This window comes from Neoarius graeffei, chromosome 22, assembly GCF_027579695.1.
Source record: "Neoarius graeffei isolate fNeoGra1 chromosome 22, fNeoGra1.pri, whole genome shotgun sequence".
Taxonomy (NCBI): Eukaryota; Metazoa; Chordata; class Actinopteri; order Siluriformes; family Ariidae; genus Neoarius; species Neoarius graeffei.
Window position 1 is genome coordinate 60219012 of NC_083590.1, and position 25012 is coordinate 60244023.

General features: G+C 44.0%; 1 protein-coding gene across 2 annotated transcripts in view; it reads right to left on the reverse strand.

Annotated features, from left to right (window-relative positions):
- The window catches only part of LOC132871001 (zinc finger protein OZF-like), a 98734-nt gene extending 76338 nt beyond the window's left edge, over positions 1-22396 (reverse strand). For both annotated transcript variants that reach the window (XM_060905131.1, XM_060905130.1), the window contains exon 1: positions 22303-22396. The gene's annotated coding sequence lies outside the window, so the exon portion shown is untranslated. The remainder of the gene's footprint in view (positions 1-22302) is intronic.
- Between the last annotated feature and the right edge of the window lie 2616 nt (positions 22397-25012).

Here is a 25012-nt window from a genome sequence, read left to right on the forward strand (position 1 = left end):
ATTTATAAGTGCCTTTCAAGGTACCTAAGGACACTGGACAGTAAAAAAGAAAAACAAACAATAAAAGCAGAACAATAAAATAACAATAAAATAATAAGAAATCAATAATAATTATTGTTATAGTTATGGGGTTTCAAATGCCATAGACTCAGATAAAGGTACCCCTTTCACCTCAAAAGTCACACAAAACCTTTGTAAGTATCTCTAACCTAAACTGGTGTTTTCACGTTCCTCAATCCTCTGATATCGTAGAACGTACTAATCAAACATTGAAAGACAAATTAATTAAGGCCATGCAGGACACAGGTTTGGCTCTGTAATCCATAATTCATTCTGACTGAAATTCGTGTGACACCAAGAAATTATTTTTGGAAGACCTTTCCCTCTCCCCTGGAAGAAGGGAACTCCGGCTCCGGGTACCTCTGATTTGAAAATGCATATGGATGAGTATTCTGCAGTGGGGGCTCGTCCGGGATATAAATACATCCCTAGAGACTGGCATTGTTCCTGTGTCCTTGAAAAAAAGCCGTTGTAACGCCCCTACTTAAAAAGAATAATCTGGATGCTTCAGAATTAGATAACTACAGGCCAATATCAAATCTACCATTCATCGGGAAAATCCTGGAAAAAATTGTCTTCAATCAATTAACTGCCTTCTTGATATCAAACAGCTGTTTTGATAACTTTCAGTCAGGATTTCGTGCCAATCATAGCACTGAAACAGCGCTGATTAAAGTTATAAATGACATACGTCTTAATACTGATGCAGGCAAAACATCGGTCCTGGTGTTACTGGACCTCAGTGCAGCTTTTGATACTGTTGATCACAACATACTGCTATATTGACTTGAACATTGGGTTGGGTTGACTGGTAAAGTTATCAATTGGTTAAAATCATACTTAAAAGATAGAAGCTTCTTTGTTACCATGGGAAATTGTACCTCAGCGTCAATGTCCTTGACCTGTGGTGTCCCCCAGGGGTCAATTCTTGGACCATTACTATTCAAACTTTATATGCTCCCACTTGGGCAAATTATCAAGAACAATTCAATTTTATATCACTGCTATGCAGATGATGCCCAAATTTATCTTGCTCTATCACCTAATGATTATGCCCCCCTTGAATGTCTCTACCAGTGTATCGATCAAATCAACAACTGGATGTCACAAAATTTTCTTCAGCTGAACACAGATAAAACAGAAGTAATTCTATTTGGAAAAAAGATGAAAGACTCAGGATTACCACTATTCTTGATACAAAGGGGATTAAAACAAAAGAAATGGTTAAAAATCTTGGTGTTTTCATTGACAGCCAGCTAAACTTTAACAGGCACATGAAAGCAATCACTAAATCGGCATTTTATCACCTAAAAAACATTTCCAAACTAAGAGGACTCATGTCAAAAAATGATCTGGAAAAACTTATACATGCCTTCATCTCTAGTAGGGTTGATTACTGCAATGGCCTTTTCACAGGCCTGCCAAAAAAACCGTCAGATGACTTCAGCTGGTTCAAAATGCAGCAGGTGTACAAATCTCTAAATGGTACAGGGCCCAATTACCTCTCTGATATGTTGCAGCGGCCTAACCCAATCAGATCTACCAGATCGCAGCAGCAAAATTTACTGGTAAAACCTGTTGTTAAAACAAAGTGTGGTGAAGCAGCTTTTAGCTACTATGCAGTACAACTATGGAACCAACTCCCAGAGGACATCAAAAATGCTCCTGCTGTTGGCAGCTTCAAATCTAGACTAAAGACCAAGCTGTTCTCAGATGCTTTCTGCTAAATTATTAATATTAATATTGCCATCTCTACATGTTTTAAACTCTTTACTTTTACAGTCTCTCCATGTTTTAAATTTTACTTAACTTTTATTCTATTTTATTCTGCTGTTTTTTTGTTTTGTTTTTTTTTTAAATTGAACTTCTCATTTTATTATTTTATTTCTACTCCATTTATTTTATTTAATTTTATTTTCTATTGTTTACTGTTTCGCTTTTACTTCTGTAAAGCACATTGAACTGCCACTGTGTATGAAATGTGCTATATAAATAAACTTGCCTTGCCTCTTTGTGCAAGCACCTGTGGTGCTTGCAGCGGCTGCCTGTGGCAGCCGTGGTTCGGGTACCGCGCACATTCGTGCCACCACATTTTCCATTTGGGCCAGTAACTTTTCAATTCCACTGGCCCAATGGGCCACCAGTGGTAAATGCTTAATGTCTAGGCCTGGATGACCTGGCGACTTGTCCAGGATGTACCCCGCCTTTCGCCCGTAGTCAGCTGGGATAGGCTCCAGCTTGCCTGCGACCCTGTAGAAGGATAAAGCCGCTAGAGATAATGAGATGAGAAATTGAAAACCAGAAAATTAAAATTATATATATTTTCATTTTTAAATTATTAACTTTGAATATATATCCTCCACTGATTAACTGTTATTGTCTAATTATTCAGTGTGGCTCAGTATGGTATTTAATGGTCAAAAAAAGATAATTAATAATTTCAAATAATCAGTAATTATATCTAAATTATAGAGCCCTATGTTTCAAATCCCTAATCCATTACTGATTAGTTAATTAATACAGCCGGTAACCTAATTAGTAGCCATTTGACAGCTTGGTATTTCATAGATGACTTTCCCCACTGCTACCTCACTCCCGGTCAATCCACACGCATGCAGGCGCACATTCCCCGCCACACACGCTCGGCTATATAATGAACACCATCAACAACAATTCAAAGATTTGGAAATTACCACATACTCAATGAAAATATACAATTGAATAATGATCCCGCCAAAAGAAATGTCAAGAAATCCACGTGTAGCTTCTCGTCTCGTCTTCTTCCACTTTATCCGGGACCGGGTTGCGGAGGCAGCAGTCCAAGCATGGAAGCCCAAACTTCCCTCTCCCCAGACACCTCGGACAGCTCCTCGGGAAGAACACCGAGGCGTTCCCAGGCCAGCCGAGAGACATAGTCCCTCCAGCGTGTCCTGGGTCTTCCCCGGGGCCTCCTCCCGGGGGGACATGCCTGGAACACCTCCCCAGGGAGGCGTCCAGGAGGCATCCGAAAAAGATGCCAGAGCCACCTCAGCTGGTTCCTCTCGATGTGGAGGAGCAGCGGCTCTACTCCGAGCTCCTCCCGAGTGACTGTGCTTCTCACCCCATCTCTAAGGGAGCGCCCAGCCACCCTGCGAAGGAAACTCATTCCGGCTACTTGTATCCGCGATCTTGTTCTTTCGGTCATTACCCAAAGCTCATGACCATAGGTGAGAGTCGGAACGTAGATCGACCGGTAAATTGAGAGCTTCGCCTTTTGACTCAGCTCCTTCTTCACCACAACGGACCGGTAAAGCGACCGCATCACTGCGGAGGCTGCACCGATCCGCCTGTCGATCTCATGCTCCATCCTTCCCTCACTCGTGAACAAGATCCCGAGATACTTAAACTCCTCCACTTGAGGCAGGACTTCTCCACCAACCTGGAGAGGGCAAGCCACCCTTTTCCGGTCGAGAACCATGGCCTCGGACTTGGAGGTGCTGATTCTCATCCCAGCCGCTTCACACTCGACTGCAAACCACCCAAGTGCAGGCTGGAGGTCCTGGCTTGAAGAAGCCAACAGGACAACATCATCCGCAAAAAGCAGAGATAAAATCCTGTGGTTCCCAAACAGGATTCCTTCCGGCCCCTGGCTGCGCCTAGAAATTCTGTCCATAAAAATTATGAACAGAACCGGTGACAAAGGGCAGCCCTGCCGGAGTCCAGCATGCACTGGGAACAGGTCTGACTTACTACCGGCAATGCGAACCAGACTCCTGCTCCGTTCGTACAGGGACCGGACAGCCCTTAGCAAAGAGCCCCTAACCCCATACTCCCGAAGCACCCCCCACAGAATACCATGGGGGACACGGTCGAATGCCTTCTCCAGATCCACAAAGCACACGTGGACTGGTTGGGCAAACTCCCATGAACCCTCGAGCACCCTATGAAGGGTATAGAGCTGGTCCAGTGTTCTGCGACCAGGACGAAAACTGCATTGTTCCTCCTGGATCCGAGGTTCAACTATTGGTCGAATTCTCCTCTCCAGTACCCTAGAGTAAACTTTCCCTGGGAGGCTGAGAAGTGTGATTCCCCTATAATTGGAGCACACTCTCCGGTCCCCTTTCTTAAAAAGAGGGACCACCACCCCAGTCTGCCACTCCAGAGGCACTGTCCCCGACCGCCACGCGATGTTGCAGAGGCGTGTCAACCAAGACAGCCCCACAACATCCAGAGACTTGAGATACTCAGGGCGGATCTCATCCACCCCCGGTGCCTTGCCACTGAGGAGCTTGCAAACCACCTCAGTGACTTCGGCTTGGGTAATGGACGAGTCCACCTCTGAGTCATCAGCCTCAGTCTCCTCAATGGAAGACATGACGGTGGGATTGAGGAGATCCTCAAAGTATTCCTTCCACTGCCCGACAATGTCCCCAGTCGAGGTCAACAGCTCCCCACCCGCACTGTAAACAGTGTTGGCAGAGTACTGCTTCCCCCTCCTGAGGCGCCGGATGGTTTGCCAGAATTTCTTCGAGGCCGACCGATAGTCCTTCTCCATGGCCTCCCCGAACTCCTCCCAGTTCCGAGTTTTTGCCTCCGCAACTGCCCGAGCTGCAGCACGCCTGGCCTGCCAATACCCGTCAGCTGCCTCAGGGGTCCCAGAGGTCAACATGGCCCGATAGGACTCCTTCAGCTTGACAGCATCCCTTACTTCTGGTGTCCACCACCGGGTTCGGGGATTGCCGCCACGACAGGCACCAGAGACCTTGCGGCCACAGCTCCGAACAGCTGCGTCCACAATGGAGATAGAGAACATGGTCCACTCAGACTCAATGTCCCCTGCCTCCCTCGGAAGCTGGGAAAAGCTCTCCCGGAGGTGGGAGTTAAAGACCTCCCCAACAGAGTGCTCGGCCAGACGTTCCCAACAGACCCTCACCATACGTTTGGGTCTGCCAGGTCTGTCCAGCTTCCTCCTCCGCCAGCGGATCCAACTCACCACCAGGTGGTGATCAGTTGACAGCTCAGCCCCTCTCTTCACCCAAGTGTCCAAGACATGAGGCCGGAGATCAGATGAAACCACAACAAAGTCTATCATCGACCTCCGACCTAAGGTGTCCTGGTGCCACGTGCACTTATGGACACCCCTATGCTCGAACATGGTGTTCGTTATGGACAAACCATGACTAGCACAGAAGTCCAATAACAAAACACCACTCGGGTTCAGATCGGGGAGGTTGTTCCTCTCTCGAGGAGCTGGGTTCCAGAGCCCAAGCTGTGCGTGGAGGTGAGCCTGACTATCTCTAGCCGGTACCTCTCAACCTCCCGCACAAGCTCAGGCTCTTTCCCCCCCAGCGAAGTGACATTCCATGTCCCAACAGCTAGCCACTGTGTCTGGGGATCAGGTCGTCGAGGCCCCTGCCTTCGACTGCCACCCAATCCACACTGCACCAGTCCCCTACTGCTACCTCTGTGGGTGGTGAACCCACAGGAGGTCAGGCCCACATCACCTCTTCGGGCTGAGCCCGGCCGGGCCCCATGGGCAAAGGCCCGGCCACCAAGCGCTTGCATACGAGCCCCAACCCCAGGCCTGGCTCCAGGGTGGGGCCCCGGCTGCGCCATACCGGGCGACGTCACGGTCCTTGATGGTTTCTCCATAAGGGTTTTGGTGAACTGCTCTTGGTCTGGCCTGTCACCTAGGACCTGTCTGCCTTGGGAAACCCTGACAGGGGCATAATGCCCCCGACAACATAGCTCCTAGGATCATTCAGGCACACAAACCCCTCCACCACAATAAGGTGGCAGTTCTAGGGGGGGAAATCACGCTTTTACTTGCAGACTTTGACATGTTCTGACTTCATTCATTCCTTCATTTATTCACTTATTAGATTGAGGCCTTGCCAAGCAACACTCATCCAAGAAGGCTAGATTATTATTATTATTAATAATCCATATGTATGGCATGATTAAAACCAATCATAAATGACCGTTTACTTTTCAGCTCAAATACACGAAGGGGCATTGGCATTAACTGAAGCTTGTTTATGCACTTACTGGAACATCCAGACAGTAAGGCATTACAATAATCCAACCTGGAGGGAACGAAAGCATGAACTAGTTTTCCTGCATCGTGTAGTGACATTAAATATCTTATCTTAGCAATATTTCTGAGATGAAAGAAAGCTATCCGGGTAATGTTATCAATGTGAGTTTCGAATGAAAGACTGGGGTCAATAATCACTCTGAGGTCTTTTACTGCTACACGTGAAGAAACAGAAAGGCCATCCAGAGTTACTGTGTATTCAGAAAGCTTACTTCTAGCTGCATGTGGTCCAAATACAAGTACTTCAGTCTTGTCAGAGTTAAGCAGAAGGAAGTTAATAAGCATCTTGTGTTGAATGTCCTTCACACATTCCTCAATTCTGTTAAACTGGTGTCTCTCACCTGGTTTTGCAAAAACATACAACTGTATGTCATCAGCATAACAGTGGAAACTAATACAATGTCTATGAATAATATCACCCAGAGGTAACATACAGTGCTCAGCGTAAATGAGTACACCCCCTTTGAAAAGCAACATTTTAAACAATATGAACACAATTTCCAAAATGTTGACAAGACAAAGTTTAATATAATATCTGTTTAACTTATAACGTGAAAGTAAGGTTAATAATATAACTTAGGTTACACATTTTTTTCAGTTTTACTCAAATTCAGGTGGTGCAAAAAGGAGTACACCCCACAACAAAAACTACTACATCTAGTACTTTGTATGGCCTCCATGATTTTTAATGACAGCACCAAGTCTTCTAGGCATGGAATGAACCAGTTGGCGACATTTTGCAACATCAATCTTTTTCCATTCTTCAACAGGGACATCTTTTAGTGACTGGATGCTGGATGGAGAGTGATGCTCAACTTGTCTCTTCAGAATTCCCCAAAGAAAATAATTTCTTTACACCACAAAGGTGAAGGCTACAAAAACATCAGCAAAGCTTTACTTATCAGTCAGAATACTGTAGCAAAAGTCAGGGTTTCCCATACATAGACCATTGTGTGGCGCAGCGCCACACAATGGATTCCTATTGCCACACAATCAGACTCGTGATTTTGGAAAAAAAAAAATTCCGTTGCGTATCGTTCTGTTCATTCATAGTGCTCTTTCTTTTCCTTCATGCGCGCACACACCCACAGAGAGAGTGAGAGGCATGTACACAGGCCTGCCGGTGCGCATATGGACCCTTTTCACTCACGTGACCTTCGTAAACGCGACCGCCATTTTGGACATGAAGAAATAACGGTTTATGGCACAGACCCTTTCAGTTCTCGCTCATCTAGCTGCTACAATGACTGCTTAGACTGCAACAATAATATCTAACACACATTTAAGTATCCGTCGTAAAGATGTGAAACCCGTCGAGTGACGAGTGTGTTCATTGATAAGCTAACACAATCTAAAAGTAGACATACCATCACACTGCCCTGGCGCTGTGTACAGTTTACCTTCTATGGTTTGTGCACTCACTATTTGCCATTACTTTCTCCAACCCAGTGTTCGAACTATGCCGATATTTTCGGGGGGTCCCTTTTTTTCCCTTTGGGGGGGGTGCTTGCGCTTGTCTCAGAGCGCGGATCTCCAAACACATGAGAAGCCTCTCTTACGCACATATCACGCGGACTCCACACCTCCACACACGCATCGCGTCTGAAGTCATAACTCATCAGGGGAAATCATGTCCGCATTGGCATGTTCAAAAAACAACCTCGCGTCAACAATGATACCACGCAAGAAAAAAAAAAAGTCAGGCTACTCAACACATCTGATCCACAGCAGCACCAAAGCATCACTGGAAATCATGTCAACAACCAATCTTCCATTTCAACACGTGTCAACAAACAAATGGCACCACAAACATGAACGAATCGGTCAGGCTACCGATTCCAAACCCACAGCAGACGAATAATTAAATGCATCTTACCTTAAAGCAGAATCGGCCACAAAGGAAGTCTGTTGGCACACTTCCTTTCTACTAGTTTGTGTCCCCAACCTGGCAGCAGCAGTCGTTGTCATATCGGTTTATTTTATCTTTGATATAAACACAACACTTCAGATATGCAAATGCTTCCCGTTACACACGATTGCTATGTCAATAAACATCATTTTGCCAATATTTTAGAGACCATCCATCTTCTCCCTCGGTCAGCATCTGTCGGGATCCGATAAAATGATAAATCTTGCCTTGTGTGTTGATGGTTTCTACATCCAGGTGCACAACAATATAATGGCATGATGGAAGTCTTGCTGAAAGCAAAAACTTTCTTTGATGGCTATATTCCTTTCGATGCTTTGCTGTCGTTCCTCGTTGTTGGCTGTGGTAGACTACTGGTAGTTCATGTCCAAAATGGTGGCCGCGCTTGTCGTGACATCACGTGAAAAGGGTCCATACCCAGACTGCAAATAGGCCTGTTAGGCTAATTAAAAATAATGCAGCCTTCCTGATTCGCCTTCCGACCCCTTATTTTAAAAGGTAGCCTACGTCCTGCTCGTGATGAGCTTTATCATAGCCTTCTTGGCTTACAGGAAATGGACATCCCTGAGTCAGGCTAGAAACCAATTTTGTTGCATACAGTAGCAGCTTGACGCGAGGAACCGGCCTTATTGCATTACCCCGTTTATCCCGCTTCAGCAATGACTTCCCTTACGATAGGGCACTGGAGTTTTTTTTTCAGGAAGCCACGCAGAATTAAATGTTCTGATAGGGCATGCAGGCTTTACACCAATTAGGGTAACGCTTTTTCATTGTTAGTTGCCTTGGTGTTACCTTAAGTGGTTTCTTACATCTAATTATGATATTTTATTTTATTATTATTTTGTTGTTACATTACACTATTTCATTTTAGTATTGGTTGAGGTAAGTGTTGAGTTCAATATTTAAAATAAAAACCACCAGCTTGTTTTTTGCAATTTATTCCTTGAATGTCAACTAAAGAATGATTGAAAGATTGCCACCAAAAAGGCAAAAAACTAAGGTAAAAACCAGAGATGCACCGATTGACCGGCTGCCGATTGGAATCGGCCGATTTTCACGTGATCGGCCATGACCGGCGACTGGCCGGTCAAAATTAAAATATGCCGATTTTCTGCCGATCAAAACTTGTGTATCACAGAGATGAAAGTGGAAATACTCGTAATTCGCAACTAAAAAGACTGCAGCTACACTGGCAGCTTGAACATGCTTTCTAGTGCGATTGTGTTGCGCAGAACAGTGTCAGTCCTGCGTGCCTAACGAGCTCCGGCACGCGCGCCGTTAAAAAAAAAAAAAAAATTCATTATATTTGGATATCCAAATATAGTGATTTTTTTTTTTTTTTGTGCCAGATATTGGATGTGAAAAGAAGAAAACGTTTGTGGTTGTGTAAATTTCCCATTACAGGAATTAATAGGTTAGCCTATTACCAAACATCTAGTTAGATTTGTACAAAGAGAGAAAGAAAAAAAATGTCTTTGTTTGTTTTACAACCTTGGTTGCACTTGATTCCATTGGAAATTACTTTACAAATACACATTTCACAAAGATGATAGAATGGCTATGGTATAAGTATGACTGGAAATTATTTTTGTATTTTGATACTGAATGAAGAAATGGGTTGTTCTATAAGGCATAAGTTTTCAGATCTAAATAGACTTATGAAAGTGTTTTCCATAGCAGTAGGCAAATAATATATGAGGGGGAAGTTGTTTTTGTGCCAGATATTGGATGGGAAAAGAAAAAATTGTGTGTGAATTTCCTATTTCAGGAATTAATATGTTAATACCAAACATGAAGAAAGATTTTACAAAGAACAATGTCTTTTTGTTTGTTTTCAACCTTTGAGGTGTTGAAAATTTATTACTGAAAATCTGGCAGAATGTTCTATTAAAGAAAAGATAAAAAGAAAATAGTCTTTGTGTGTGCTGTGAAGTGGTTTGAATAAATGAAATTGGAATCGGCCAAAATCGGTATCGGCAGGTCACACTCCATGGGAAATCAGAATCGGCCCAAAAAATTGCAATCGGTGCATCTCTAGTAAAAACTAAACTTTAACTTCAATTTTGGTGAGTAATTTTCATAAATTTAAAAGACAGGTTTTCCACCAACATCAAGCCCAGCAAACTAATGGCCTGCCCTGTAATGTAAAGTTGGATCAAGGAATGAAACCAGGCAGGGTTCTGGTAAAAATTGTTTTAGCTGTCTTCTCTTAAAGAACTTAAAAGAATTTAGATTGAACTGAATAATCTCAAATGCTTCTTGTAGCTTTAAAATAGTCCCAGCAGGTGAGACTGAAGAAAAATACTGTGTGTTTGAACACTGCCCGCTGTAAACACTTTGCATACACCCCAATGACCAACTCCACCAACCGCCACGACACCACCGCGCACGATTCCCTCATCCGCACAGTGGAGCACCACAAATTGCTACCTGGTCTGTGGGAAACACTGAAAGTGGTACAAAAATTTAAGAAAGATGGAACTGCAACCATCTCACAGAAATGTCCAGGTTGTCCACAGAAGTTAACACCTCAACAGGAGCGTCTTCTGATGAGAAGGGTTGAAGAAAATCAGAATGCAATTTCACTGCAGTTATCTAAAGTAGAAAGCCAAACTGGGGTGACTATTTCCCATGACACAATAAGGCGTGCACTGCAGAGGAATGGCATGCATGGATGCCGTCCACGAAAGAAGCCTCTCCTAAAGCCCAGCCACAAAAAAGCCCACCTAGAGTTTGCCAGGGCCCATGCTGACAAAGATGAAGACTACTGGGACTCTATACTCTGGAGTGATGAGACCAAGATAAACGTTTTTGGAACTGATGGCTTCAAAACTGTATGGCGTTGCAAAGGTGAGGAATACAAAGAAAAACGCATGGTGCCTACAGTGAAACATGGCGGTGGCAGTGTCCTTATGTGGGGCTGCATGAGTGCTGCTGGTGTCAGGGATTTGCATTTCATTGATGGCATCATGAATTCACAGATGTATTGCTCTATACTGAAAAAGAAGATGCTACCATCACTCCGTGCCCTTGGTCGTTGTGCACTTTTCCAACATGACTAAACACACATCTAAGGCCACTGTTGGATTTCTGAAGAACAGGGTGAAAGTGATTCAGTGGGCAAGTATGTCTTCTGATCTGAACCCGATCAAACACCTATGGGGAATTCTGAAGAGACAAGTTGAGCATCCCTATCAATCCAGCATCCAGTCACTAAAAGAGGTCATTGTTGAAGAATGGAAAAAGATTGATGTTGCAAAATGTCGCCAACTTGTTTTTGTTGTGGGGTGTACTCATTTTTGCACCACCCTAATTTGAGTAAAACTGAAAAAAAATGTGTAATCCAAGTTATATTATTAACCTTACTTTCATGTTATAAGTTAAACAGATGTTATATTAAACTTTGTCTTGTCAACATTTTGGAAATTGTGTTCATTGAGATATTGTTTAAAATGTTACTTTTCAAGGGGGGTGTACTCATTTACACTGAGCACTGTATATAAAGAAAAAAAAGCAGTGGACCCAAGACAGAACCTTGTGGAACACCAAACTTTACCTCAGTATGTCTAGAAAAATCACTGTTTACATCAAGATACTGACAGCGATCAGTTAAATAAGAGCCAGGTCAGGAGAGGGCCATTCCCTTAACTCCCACAACATTTTCTAGTCTATCCAGAAAAATGGAATGATCAATGGTATCAAATGCTGCACTAAGGTCAAGCAACACAAGCAGCGAGACACAGCCCTGATCAGAAGCCAACAGTAGGTCATTTACTACTTTAACCAGTGCTGTCTCTGTGCTATGATGAGGTCTAAATCCTGACTGATACATTTCATGGATGTTATTCCTATGTAAATATGAGCATAACTGCTGTGCCACAGCTTTTTCAAGGATCTTGGAGATAAAGGGGAGGTTTGATATTGGCCGATAATTGGACAGCTGACAGGGATCAAGGTCAGGTTTGTTAATCAGGGGTTTGATAACTGCTAGTTTAAAGGATTTGGGTACATAGCCGATCCTAAGAGAAGAATTTATTATTTTTAGAAGCGGTTCAATTACTTCAGGTATTATCTATTTGAACAGACATGTAGGTAAGGGATCTAGTACACAAGTTGAGGCTTTTGATGCCGAGATAAATGAAAGTCATTCAGTTTCTCTAAGTGGAGTAAAACATTCTAATTGCTGATCTGACACAGTTATATTGTTAACTACAGGGTCACTTACATTGTCTGATCTTAAATTAGTAGTTTGAATTTTTTGTCGGTTATTTTTAATTTTGTCATTAAAAAAAAAATTCATGAAGTCGTTGCTACTACATACTGCAGGTGTGCATGTGTCTATAGTGGACTTATTCCTGGTTAATTTTACTACAGTATTAAATAGGAATCTAGGATTATTTTTGTTATCTTCTATTAGGGAGGAGAGATATGTTGATCTCGCAGCACTAAGAGCTTTTCTATACTTCAGGAAGCTCTCCTTCCACGCTAATTTGAACACTACCTATTTTGTTTGACGCCATTTACGTTCCAATTTTCAAGTGGTCTGTTTTAATGTGCGAGTATCATCATTATACCAGGGTGCTAATTTTTTGTCTGTGACCATTTTCCTTTTTAGAGGAGCTACATTATCTAAAGTACGGCAGAATGTTGACTCTAAGCATTCAGTTGCCTGATCAAGTTCTGCAGGGGCCGACAGTGACCCAATCAAAGTTGATAACTCTGGGAGATAATTTATAAAGCTCTGTGCAGTAGTTGACGTGAATATATGTTTAATACAGAAGCGTGGTGAGGTGCATATTATTATTATTCAGGCATATTTTGAATGAGATAATGATCTGAGAACTTCAGACTGTAGAAGTGTGACTATATTTTCTACATTTAACCTGAATGTTAGTATTAGATCGAGGGTGTGACCACCATTATGGGTCGGTCCTATGACATTCTGATTAATCCCTACTGAATCTAAAATGGACACAAACACTGTTTTCAAAGGGTCTTCTGGGTTATCGAAGTGAATATTAAAATCTCAGACAACTAAAGCTTTGTCTAAGGAAATAACCAGATCTGAGATAAAATCTGCAAATTCAGAAAGAAACTCAGAATATGGCCCCGGGGGCCTGTAAATAATAAGCAATGGAATTAACTGGGCAGACTTATTTTTCGAGGCTACATACATTATATTCGTATGAAGAACTTAAATGTATTAAATTTATAACCGGGTTTGTGTGTTACACCTTGATAATCATTATAAATAACCGCAACGCTGCCTCCTCTGCCAGTTAGATGAGGCTGCTGTATATAACGGTATCCAGGAGGACTCGCTTCATTTAATGCTATATATTCAGAGCCCCTCCGATTTTCCGTGATCACGGAAAACAGACGGAAATAGCAGAAATTGGGGTCAGAAACCGAATTAGTGCTCAGAAACATAATCTACACATTCTGACCTTTTCAAAACTTTTTTCGGAATTAAAATCCGTCAATTAGTTGGTGAGATACATGAAGATTTATCAACCTGTCAAATCCTGTCTTCCATAATGTTTTGACGGTGTCCCCAGGGATGTTTACCTTGCATCACACTAGGTGGCACATATAACATTTTTAAAATATTTAATTTTAATTATGATTTAAAAACATAAAACATTTTGTTAGGTAAAGTGATTTGGGTAGTCATGGGTAAGTATGATAATTTTATCTTGATTAATTTATTAAATGACTTTGTAGTATGTATGATACCCTGTAGATGTCACTAGTGGGTGTGGGAAAAGGAGGGAAAAATTGGAACATGGCTACCCCAAAAAGGGTGAAAAGGTCCCTCCCTGCACTTTCTATCACAGCTAAAGAAAGGGTGAGAATTTGCAGATGATTTCTATGATGGAGGCCTCCTTTTCTGCAAATTTTGCAACCACACCATAGACTTTGTCAGAGTGGACACAATAAAAGATCACATAAAAAGCCAGAAACACACAAGAAATAAAGTGAGTTTTATTTAACACAGCAATATAATTGTGAGTAAATGATTGCATCAAAGAGTGGCGTTTCCGGAACTGAGACGCGCTTGGCATAGTTCCCTCAGTGGAAAAACACCTGTGCAAGGTTTTCTAAGGTGCATTAAGGGCGTATTCACACCTACGTTGTTTGGTCCGGACCAAACGAACCAAATTTCCCTTGGTCCGGACCTTTTGGGTTGGTCTGAATACAAACCACCGAATTCTGGTCCGGACCAAACAAGCGGACCGAGACCGAGCTGCAAGGTCGGAACCCTGGTGCGGACCTTGTGGAGGTGTGAAAGCAGACCGGACCTAATCTGACAGTTTTGCTTTTTTGTACCTCGGGAGCTTCCATCGTTTGTTGAGCATTATGGGAAACAGAATCTTGACACTCCACCGCAAAGTGCAAACACTGTTTCAGTTGTCAAGGGAACCTTACAACAGTCGTTCAGTCATTCAGACCAGTGGTAGGCTAGACGACAGAGTACAAAAAATGAGTAGGGGGCAAACGTGGGCCGAGGAAGAAACGCGTACCCTTGTGGATATATGGGCAGATGTCCACATATCTGAGGTTTTGGAGAGAACACACAAAAATGCCGACGTGTTTGCTGTATTCAGTGAGAAAATGAAGGAGAAGGGGTTCACGCGCTCCCCAGAACAATTGCCGCTTTTCCACTACAAACGCGGCTGAGTCGGGCTGAGCCGTGCCGTGCTGAGTCGGGCTGAGCGGGGCTGTTGGAGTTGCATTTCGACTACAACCGCGCTGAAAAGTGCTGGCTGGAAGTGGGTGGACACATTGGGTGGAGTTAGCGAAAGTGGGTGGACGTCAGGTGATGTCGTTAAGCAGCGCAAACAGTGACATCAGTGAGCTTCTAAGCGGTAGTCTCACGACCCGAATAGTAAACAATAAACATGGAGGACATGAAGTCGTTAGTGTTGCTGGTCTTGGTGCTGTGGCTTGTTGTCACCGACAATGCGGACAGATACTGGCAAGAGCGTATAGATGAGGCGAGGCGCATAAGGCTTCAGAAATTCTCGTAATTTGTAATTCTTCTCCTTCCGGGTTTACGGTGTTTACAGATCCCAGCGCGCTCCCGGGGCGTGTGTGGGCATGTGAGGACACTCCTCCTCACCAATCAGTGCACAGGGGAGTGTCTGCTCACGCCCCCAACCTCACTCGGCTCGCTTTGGCTCGCTTCAGCCCTACTCCAAAACGGTGCGAGTTTTAGGGGCTAAGCAGGGCTGAAGCAAGCTGAGTCGTGCTGGTTTTTGGTAGTCGAAATGCGAGCCGTGTCGGGCTGAAGTGAGCTGAAAAAGGGTAGTGGAAAAGGGCCAAATGTCGGCTAAAAGTAAAGAAACTCCGTCAGACCTACATTAAAATCAGGGACATTCTTTCAAAAAGTGGCGGTACTAGCGACTAAAAACAGAAATTCATCTATTACGATGGATAAGGCGAATATCCCGACACATACCTCCTCCGTCTTGCGTGAAGAGCCAGAACTGTCACAACATGATGTGCGCTCATCAGCGCTATCCTCCGTAGCCGCCTTGCCCTTTGTCATCGTCGTTGATAAATTACTTGTACAACAGCATAGTAATCGCACAATAGTGAAAACTGGAAAAACTGGAAAAAACATATAGCTTTGATGACATTAAAAAGAATAACAGCACGGAAAGCCTCCATGACTACTTTTGAACTTAACGCTTTGTGCGCGTGTCGTCTCTGACCAATAGCTGAACGACCTCAGGGCGCGTGGCTTTGTTGACAGATTTTGGTCTGCTTACTAAAATGTACAGTGTGAAAGTGAACCGCACCAAAATGAAAAAAAAAAAAAAAAAAACATTTGGTTCGGACCAAAGCAAGTGAACTATCGAACTATCCTTGTCTGAATACACCCTAAGATATTAAACTGTGTACAGAAAGTTGAGCACAGCAGGAAACAGACATAAGAAGCTGTTGCCTCCGATCAGCCACACCTTGTCCTTTCCTGGCCAGGTATTTATCATCCCCCTGGACACAATACCCTCCAGGCCTGTAGAGGGTGTACACACACACTAACACAAAGGGTTAAGACTGGCTCAAACATGCATCACTGCTCACAGTGTGGAAAGAGTTTCTCTCATCAGAGTAATCTCCAACAACACCAGCGCATTCACACAGGAGAGAAGCCATATCACAGCTCACAGTGTGGAAAGATGTTTACTTATGCAGTTACATTTCAGACCCACAAGCAGGGCTCGAAATTCGCAATGGTCCGGTCGCCCGAGGCGACTTAATTTGTCATTTGGCGAGTAATTCCTGTCACAAGCCAGCCCGGCTGGCTAGTAGAAAATAAAAAATATATATGAAGCGAAGATTCAGACGAGGGCTGTGCGATATATCGAATATACTCGATATCTCTCCGAAAATTCTGTGCGAGATACATAAAATTATTATATCGTAACTATCGAATATTTTATGATCATCTGCCAACCTGCGTTTGTTTTGTGTTTTAAACAAACATCTTCCGGTGGTTTTCTCCCTGTCCCTCAGGCAGTAACGTGAGAGGCTGCCTAAAGGTAAAAAAAAAAAAGTCTGAGGGGTGCTCAGACTGGGGACTCCATTGTGCTACTGGGGGACTTCAATGCTCACGTGGGCGACGACAGTGACACCTGGAGGGGCATGGTTGGGAGGAACGGCCTCCCCGATCTGAACCCGAGTGGTGTTTTGTTATTGGACTTCTGTGCTAGTCACGGTTTGTCCATAACGAACACCATGTTCGAGCATAGGGGTGTCCATAAGTACACGTGGCACCAGGACACCTTAGGTCGGAGGTCAATGATCGACTTTGTAGTCGTTTCATCTGATCTCCGACCCTATGTCTTGGACACTCGGGTGAAGAGAGGGGCTGAGCTGTCAACTGATCACCACCTGATGGTGAGTTGGATCCGCTGGCGGAGGAGGAAGCTGGACAGACCTGGCAGGCCCAAACGTATGGTGAGGGTCTGTTGGGAACGTCTGGCCGAGCACTCTGTTGGGGAGGTCTTTAACTCCCACCTCCGGGAGAGCTTTTCCCAGCTTCCGAGGGAGGCGGGGGACATTGAGTCTGAGTGGACCATGTTCTCTACCTCCATTGTGGCCGCAGCTGTTCGGAGCTGTGGCCGCAAGGTCTCCGGTGCCTGTCGTGGCGGCAATCCCCGAACCCGGTGGTGGACACCGGAAGTAAGGGATGCCGTCAAGCTGAAGGAGTCCTATCGGGCCATGTTGACCTCCGGGACTCCTGAGGCAGCCGACGGGTATCGGCAGGCCAGGCGTGCTGCAGCTCGGGCAGTTGCGGAGGCAAAAACTCGGAACTGGGAGGAGTTCGGGGAGGACATGGAGAAGGACTATTGGTCGGCCTCGAAGAAATTCTGGCAAACCGTCCGGCGCCTCAGGAGGGGGAAGCAGTACTCTGCCAACACTGTTTACAGTGCGGGTGGGGAGCTGTTGACCTCGACTGGGGACATTGTCGGGCGGTGGAAGGAATACTTTGAGGATCTCCTCAATCCCACCGTCATGTCTTCCACTGAGGAGACTGAGGCTGATGACTCAGAGGTGGACTCGTCCATTACCCAAGCCGAAGTCACTGAGGTGGTTTGCAAGCTCCTCGGTGGCAAGGCACCGGGGGTGGATGAGATCCGCCCTGAGTATCTCAAGTCTCTGGATGTTGTGGGGCTGTCTTGGTTGACACGCCTCTGCAACATCGCGTGGCAGTCAGGGACAGTGCCTCTGGAGTGGCAGACTGGGGTGGTGGTCCCTCTTTTTAAGAAAGGGGACCAGAGAGTGTGCTCCAATTATAGGGGAATCACACTTCTCAGCCTCCCAGGGAAAGTTTACTCCAGGGTACTGGAGAGGAGAATTCGACCAATAGTCGAACCTCGGATCCAGGAGGAACAATGCGGTTTTCGTCCTGGTCGCGGAACACTGGACCAGCTCTATACCCTTCATAGGGTGCTCGAGGGTTCATGGGAGTCTGCCCAACCAGTCCACATGTGCTTTGTGGATCTGGAGAAGGCATTCGACCATGTCCCCCGTGGTATTCTGTGGGGGGTGCTTCGGGAGTATGGGGTCCGGTCCCTGTACGAACAGAGCAGGAATCTGGTTCGCATTGCCGGCAGGAAGTCAGACCTGTTCCCAGTGCATGCTGGACTCCGGCAGGGCTACCCTTTGTCACCGGTTCTGTTCATAATTTTTATGGACAGAATTTCTAGGTGCAGCCAGGGGCCGGAAGGAATCCTGTTTGGGAACCACAGGATTTCATCTCTGCTTTTTGCGGATGTTGTCCTGTTGGCTTCTTCAAACCAGGACCTTCAGCATGCACTGGGGCGGTTTGCAGTCGAGTGTGAAGCGGCTGGGATGAGAATCAGCACCTCCAAGTCCTAGGCCATGGTTCTCGACCGGAAAAGGGTGGCTTGCCCTCTCCAGGTTGGTGGAGAAGTCCTGCCTCAAGTGGAGGAGTTTAAGTATCTCGGGATCTTGTTCACGAGTGAGGGAAGGATGGAGCGTGAGATCGACAGGCGGATCGGTGCAGCCTCCGCAGTGATGCGGTCGCTTTACCGGTCCGTCGTGGTGAAGAAGGAGCTGAGCCAAAAGGCGAAGCTCTCAATTTACCGGTTGATCTACGTTCCGACTCTCACCTATGGTCATGAGCTTTGGGTAATGACAGAAAGAACAAGATCGTGGATACAAGAGGCCGAAATGAGTTTTCTTTGCAGGGTGGCTGGGCGCTCCCTTAGAGATAGGGTGAGAAGCACAGTCACTCGGGAGGAGCTTGGAGTAGAGCCGCTGCTCCTCCACATCGAGAGGAATCAGCTGAGGTGGCTCGGGCATCTTTTTCGGATGCCTCCTGGACGCCTCTCTGGGGAGGTGTTCCAGGCATGTCCCCCCGGGAGGAGGCCCCGGGGAAGACCCAGGACACGCTGGAGGGACTATGTCTCTCGGCTGGCCTGGGAACGCCTCGGTGTTCTTCCCGAGGAGCTGGTTGAGGTGTCTGGGGAAAGGGAAGTTTGGGCTTCCATGCTTAGACTGCTGCCTCCACAACCCGGTCCCGGATAAGCGGAAGACAACAAGACGAGACAATAACATCACACACTCGGGGACAAAGCGAGCTCAGTCTGAAGAGGAGAAAAAGGCTGCTGATAAAGCATATGAGAAGGAGAAATGACAAAGGACTTATAAGCAAACGTGGGAGCAGGGTCGGCCTTGGCTGCAATACGATTTTTATGGAATAATTAATTTTTTTCAAGTTGATTCCTACTCACTATGACGCTCCTAATGCTTTCTCTCTCATAAATGGTTAAATACAGAAAGGATGTTGGACACATTTTGGGTGCTATAGTCATGATAGTAAGTATATTTGTTTTCAATACTCATACACCAAGTTGCCAAGTTTTCCAATATATTATTTTTTGTTGATATAATATTATGGTGCTCTGTGCTGTTCTCATTTATGTATTTAACAACAGTATCAAAATACTCGGGTCTTGAAATAAATGCACATTAGTCATGAACAATGGTAACCACTCTCTTTTGTGGTGTTATTTTTGACAGAAGTAAAATTCATCCATGAACAAATTTTGGCTAATTGATTTTCTGTTTGGCGAGTTACTTTGGAAGGTAACTAGTCCAGCTGGCTGGTGAAAAAATGTGGCAGATCACAGAATCCAGGGACACATGTCAGCCCGGGGCATTTTGAGTTATTGACAGATTCAGAAAGTACAGTTTCTAAGCTTTCCAATGATGCCTTCCATGTGGAGATCTGACAATATTTGAAGAATGTGTCGCCTTTTGAAAGTGTATACTTCTTAAAATAGAAAAGGGAGAAAATCGCCCTCAAAGTTTTCCATCTCAGCTACTCTGGGTGTAGGGCGGGCACATAATGGTGCTCATTTGCATGACATTAAGGAAAGCCCTACCCCCTACGAGCTAGCACAATACTACTTTCATGTAAACAAAGATCACCACGTCAATTTTCCTTCCATGCAAAGTATGCCCAACACAATTATGAAGTACAAAAATAAGTCCTAAAGTATACTTTAACGCTTTGTGGTTGAAAAATTACTCACACCGTAAGAAAGAAAGATAGCACGATGATGACACAACTAACACAACACTAGTTTCATGTAAAGCCTCGGTCACAACCGGCTGTACAGTACGCGCTCCTACGGCCGGTCTACATGCAAAAAACGCAAGAAACACACGGAGAGCGTGCATGAAACGCACGAGAGCGCGCGTGTGAAAAGCACGAGAGCGCGCGTGTGATGTGCTGATTTTCGAGCCGCAGACCGGCCGCAGAGGTTCTTTGTCATGTCAAACAAACTCTACGGGCGCTTACGTTTTTTTCAGGTTGCAAGACAAACTTATGGCCAACGCGCATCTTTCTCCGTGAACAAAAAAAAAAAAAACGCAGCGATTTGGGAAATGCCAAAAATCACACGGCCAAAAAATCGTATGTCCGGTTGTGACCTAGGCTTAATCAAACCACAACACTCTCTGTTACATGCAAAAATAACCACACAGCCTTAGATTAATAAACTTACCCCATCAGAAAGAGAAACGGCGCCTTGCACACACCAATGCCTCCGATGGAATGTAATCCTAGAACGGTCCGTGTATCATCCAATCATTCAAGTATTCCATTCAATCTGGAAAACGAGGTTGCGGTTTTTTTTCTAGAAATGGTGATCTCCGATGTAAATACCGTGTGTCTGTTTGCTTCGCGGTGTTTGCTCTTCTGCGCTCTGTTTAGTAACTCATTCCATAGTGAAATCACATGCCCGTATGCAGGTTAAGTAGCCATGCGCTCAACTCGGATCATACAGCTGATTCGCGGAAAAAAAAAAACAAATGACTTAAATCTTCATGTGAATGGCCCATATGGTAATTTACCCACACCCCCCAGCAGGCTACAGTCCTGACAAAAACGAGACAATTTGCAACAAAAAATGTATGCTTTTCCAACAAAACAATCTATTATCTGAAATACTGATTGCATTCTTCAAGATCTCAACTTGCACATGATGGAAAAAAACAAAAAATCACAAATTTAAAAAAAAAATGCTTCTTTTGCGATTATCTCGGATTCGTTTCGGCCGACATGTGTCCCTGGATTCGGTGAGGGGTCACAAATATATGAATTTCTAGGCCTGCTCTGGCTTTATTTCGTAAGGTGAGGGTCTCCGTGGCCGACGCGTTACTATCGGATTCACTTTCAGATGGCTCGAACTGATACGGTTCTACGTGTATAGCAGTAGCATGTACACACACTCCAATTTCAGGACTATCGCAGTCAGATGTATTACTATCTGAGGAATCCGAAGAATCTCCAATAAATCCGAACAAAGAGGCCATTGCAACCACTCTCACCTGCTGAGTCTGGCTTTGGTCTATAGCTGTCAAAGACCTCGACCTTAAAACTGGTTACTGCTGTGACGTCACGCACTCAGGGCTGGCTGCCTCAGCTTGAATACCAACTTTGCGGTTGGTTTTAACTCTCAAATATATTTTTTTAAAATGTCCATTTATGCAGCATACAAGGGTCAAGGATGGAGATACTATCAGAAATTTATTTAAAAATAAAGGTCCTGCGTATAAAGCCAGAGCGAAAACAGGATGCAGAGCTGTGTGAGTTGGGCCTTTAGCCCTGAGTTAAAGTAAGAGGTTTCATTGCTGCCAGAGCTAATTGTTAGACACAGTTCTCTCTCTCCAGGGATCAGAGGCTTCGAGCTCAACACCATACGATTCTTCCAACAACAAGACCTCCCGGTTCGGGAAACCATGCCTAAAACAGTCCCCTATGATTTCATCCATTCTCATTTTCAGTGTGTAAAGCTTTCTGCTCAACACACTGCAGAGGGGGTGATTCTGCCTGATTAGCTTAATAATAATAATAATAATAATAATAATAGCATTTTAAAAAATAAATAAAAACCCCGAGAAAAAAAGTGTGAGAAATCAAGTCGGAATTTTGAGAAATAAAAGTTGGAATTGCGAGGAAGTTGCAATTTAGAAGAAAAAAAGAAAGCGATGGAAATTAACTTGAAGTGAAGATTATTTAAATACTTTAAACATACAATTAAAAAGGTTAGCCAAAATACAACTCTCTCCTGAGTGGATAAATAGTGCACTATCTAGAGTGCACACGGCATTTTTTCAGACTGAACGTAGTTCACTAAAACAGTAAAGTGGACATGTGTTTGGGATTCGACCGCACACCTTCAGTTTAACTTACCTCAGGGGTTTAAATCCTCAGAGCCAGACACAATAATGTGCTTTTATTTTTATAAATCGAGGGGCTAAAGCGGTTCAGACGAGCATCGGCTTTTTCTTCTCCAGTGTTTACTGGCGGTTGGAGAAGCAGCTACTGGACGCGTCACCGCCACCACCTGGACTGGAGTGGAGTTTCAGGGTGGAGGACGCCTATCCCAACCTCACACACTTCTACTAATAACAATTATAATGTCATTTTAAAATTGTAATGTTGCATGCCTGGACCCATTTGGTTGTTCTGAACATGTCTGGATTGGGTTTTTGTTTGTTTGTTTGTTTGTTTGTTTGTTTGTTTGTTTGTTTGTTTGTTTTCTGCCAGAAGTTAAAATTCTCTGGGGCTGGAATAATAAAGACTCCTCTGAGGCACATAAAGTCAGCATCTATTGCTCCTTTTCCACTGTGGCGTTTATCACCGCGTTTAAGAACACCAAGTGGAAGCCATCATATTTCTAACATGTTGTTTATTGAACACACAACAGACTTGCACTACTGTCTGACAAACACTCTGCCTGCACTGCAAAAACCCGGCTTACAAAAACAAGGAAAAAAAGTAATAAAATTAGGAATATTTTAATTAAAACAAGCAAAATTATCTGCCAACAGAACAAGAAAATTTGACTTGGCAAGATTTTTAAAAACAAGTAAATATATCTAGCTTTAGAAACCCCACAGATGTCTTAAAACTAGTTTATTTATACTAAAAACAAGTAAAGTTGTACTACTCATTTTAACATGCTAGATACTTTGTCCCCCAATCAACAGTTTGACTATTTCATCTGGGCATATTGGTGTGCTCTGTTTAAGTAAGTGTTTATACCAACTGAGACCACCAAATAAATCAAAATCAAAACAACAAACCAATCCATTTTGTAGCCTCTTTTTGTTGCCAGATTGACAATACAACAATTCATTTAATTTAGTTATCTGTTTTGTGTTAAGAGATTAAAAGAAAGGATAAGATGCTTGAAATAAGAAATTCTGACTTTGACAAACTTGTCATGGTTAATATAACACAGATGAAATTATGGTAATTCTCATTTTAAGACAGAACTTACTCATAACCAGTAATAAAATCTCAATAACAAGTTATAATACCTTATTAAGATAATTGAGGGAAAAATGCTTAAAGTAAGTGAAATACTCTTACACAAAACCTGCCTGGAAAGGAGAATTATCTTGGCAGACAAATAACAAGCATATTTTGTCTTGATTTAAGATATTTAATCTTGGTTAGATTTTACTTTTTGCAGTGTGGATATCTCGCGCTGCATGCATTGTAGAGCTCTAGGCTGCGTCACACATGCGCAGTAGGTAGTTTATGCACTTAGACATATTCACTCTACATGACATCTCCCCCCCCTTTTCAAGTATAGTTGGCATACACTATACAAACATCAACTGTTGGTACAACCTTACACAAAATAGTATTGTTAACTCTTGGTTTAACCTAAACCCGCTACATCTCAGTTATTACTTGTCAAACAAAATCTTCCACATACCCAACAAAAAAACATTCTTACAGTGTTTCTTCTCTCTCTTTTTTATCACAATTGTTTTTTTTTGTTTTGTTTTGTTTTCACAACAGTAACTAACTAAGGGTGTGGGTAGACTACCACGGTCCCTTGAGATGAGAAGGGATTTATTCTGCCCTTTTGTCCATCATCTCAACTAACTAGCATACCTGGGGTTTGGCTTAACAGTCCGACCAAACCTGGTGATGACTGGAGTTGGGTATTGAGAAGAACCAGGGGTGTCAGCAGGAGCATTACTCTTGGGGATGCTCAAGTCCTGCCCTGCTGGCCCACACTGTCCATCTTGATCCGATGGCTGAGGAACATCCATCTTTGGTGGTGAGGACAGCTCCTGGTTGACCAGCTGGATGTGGCGCCGGTTTCGTCGGGGTGTGTCGCCTCGCTCCGCCTCCAGTGTAAAGGAACATGGCGCAGCCTCCTGTCGCTGCACAGTCGCCGGTGTTGTCCAAGCCTTTTTCTGTTGATCTTCAATCTGACTTTATCACCAATGGAGAGTGATGGAAGAGGCTTGGCTGAGTACCTGTGGTTGTAGTACTTCTCATAGGACTGCTTTGCTTTCGCATCATTTGTCTCGACAGTCTTTAGATTAGGCCACATTGGCCGCAGACTCTCTTTCAGTAGAGGGAGTGTCGTACAAATTTCTCGACCCATTAACAACTTGGCGGGGCTGTGTCTAGTTGGCTCTGTTGGTGTTGAGCGGTAACTCAGAAGAGCTAGGTGAGGGTTGTCTTTCTTCAGAATCCACTTTGCAGTCTTCACAGCTCGTTCGGCCATGCCGTTGGATTGTGGGAAATGGGGGCTTGAAGTTGTTAGGACTGGGGACTGTCTTGGCCTCTAGAGGCCGCTGTTATGTTTTTCTTGTCATGTTCATTTTGGCCTCTAGAGGCCGCCTCTGCTTCTGTGTTCTGTGCTTGTTTTGACTACCATGTGCCTTTTGTTTTCATGTGCCTTGTGCCCTGCCTAGTCCTCATTATCGTCACCTGTGTTCAATTTATTTTGTGTATATATATATATATATATATATATATATATATATATATATATATATATATATATATATATATATATATATACTCCCTCAGTTCAGTCCCTAGTCATGGAGTCTTTATGCTATGCTGTCTAGTGCTAGTTCCTCTGTCC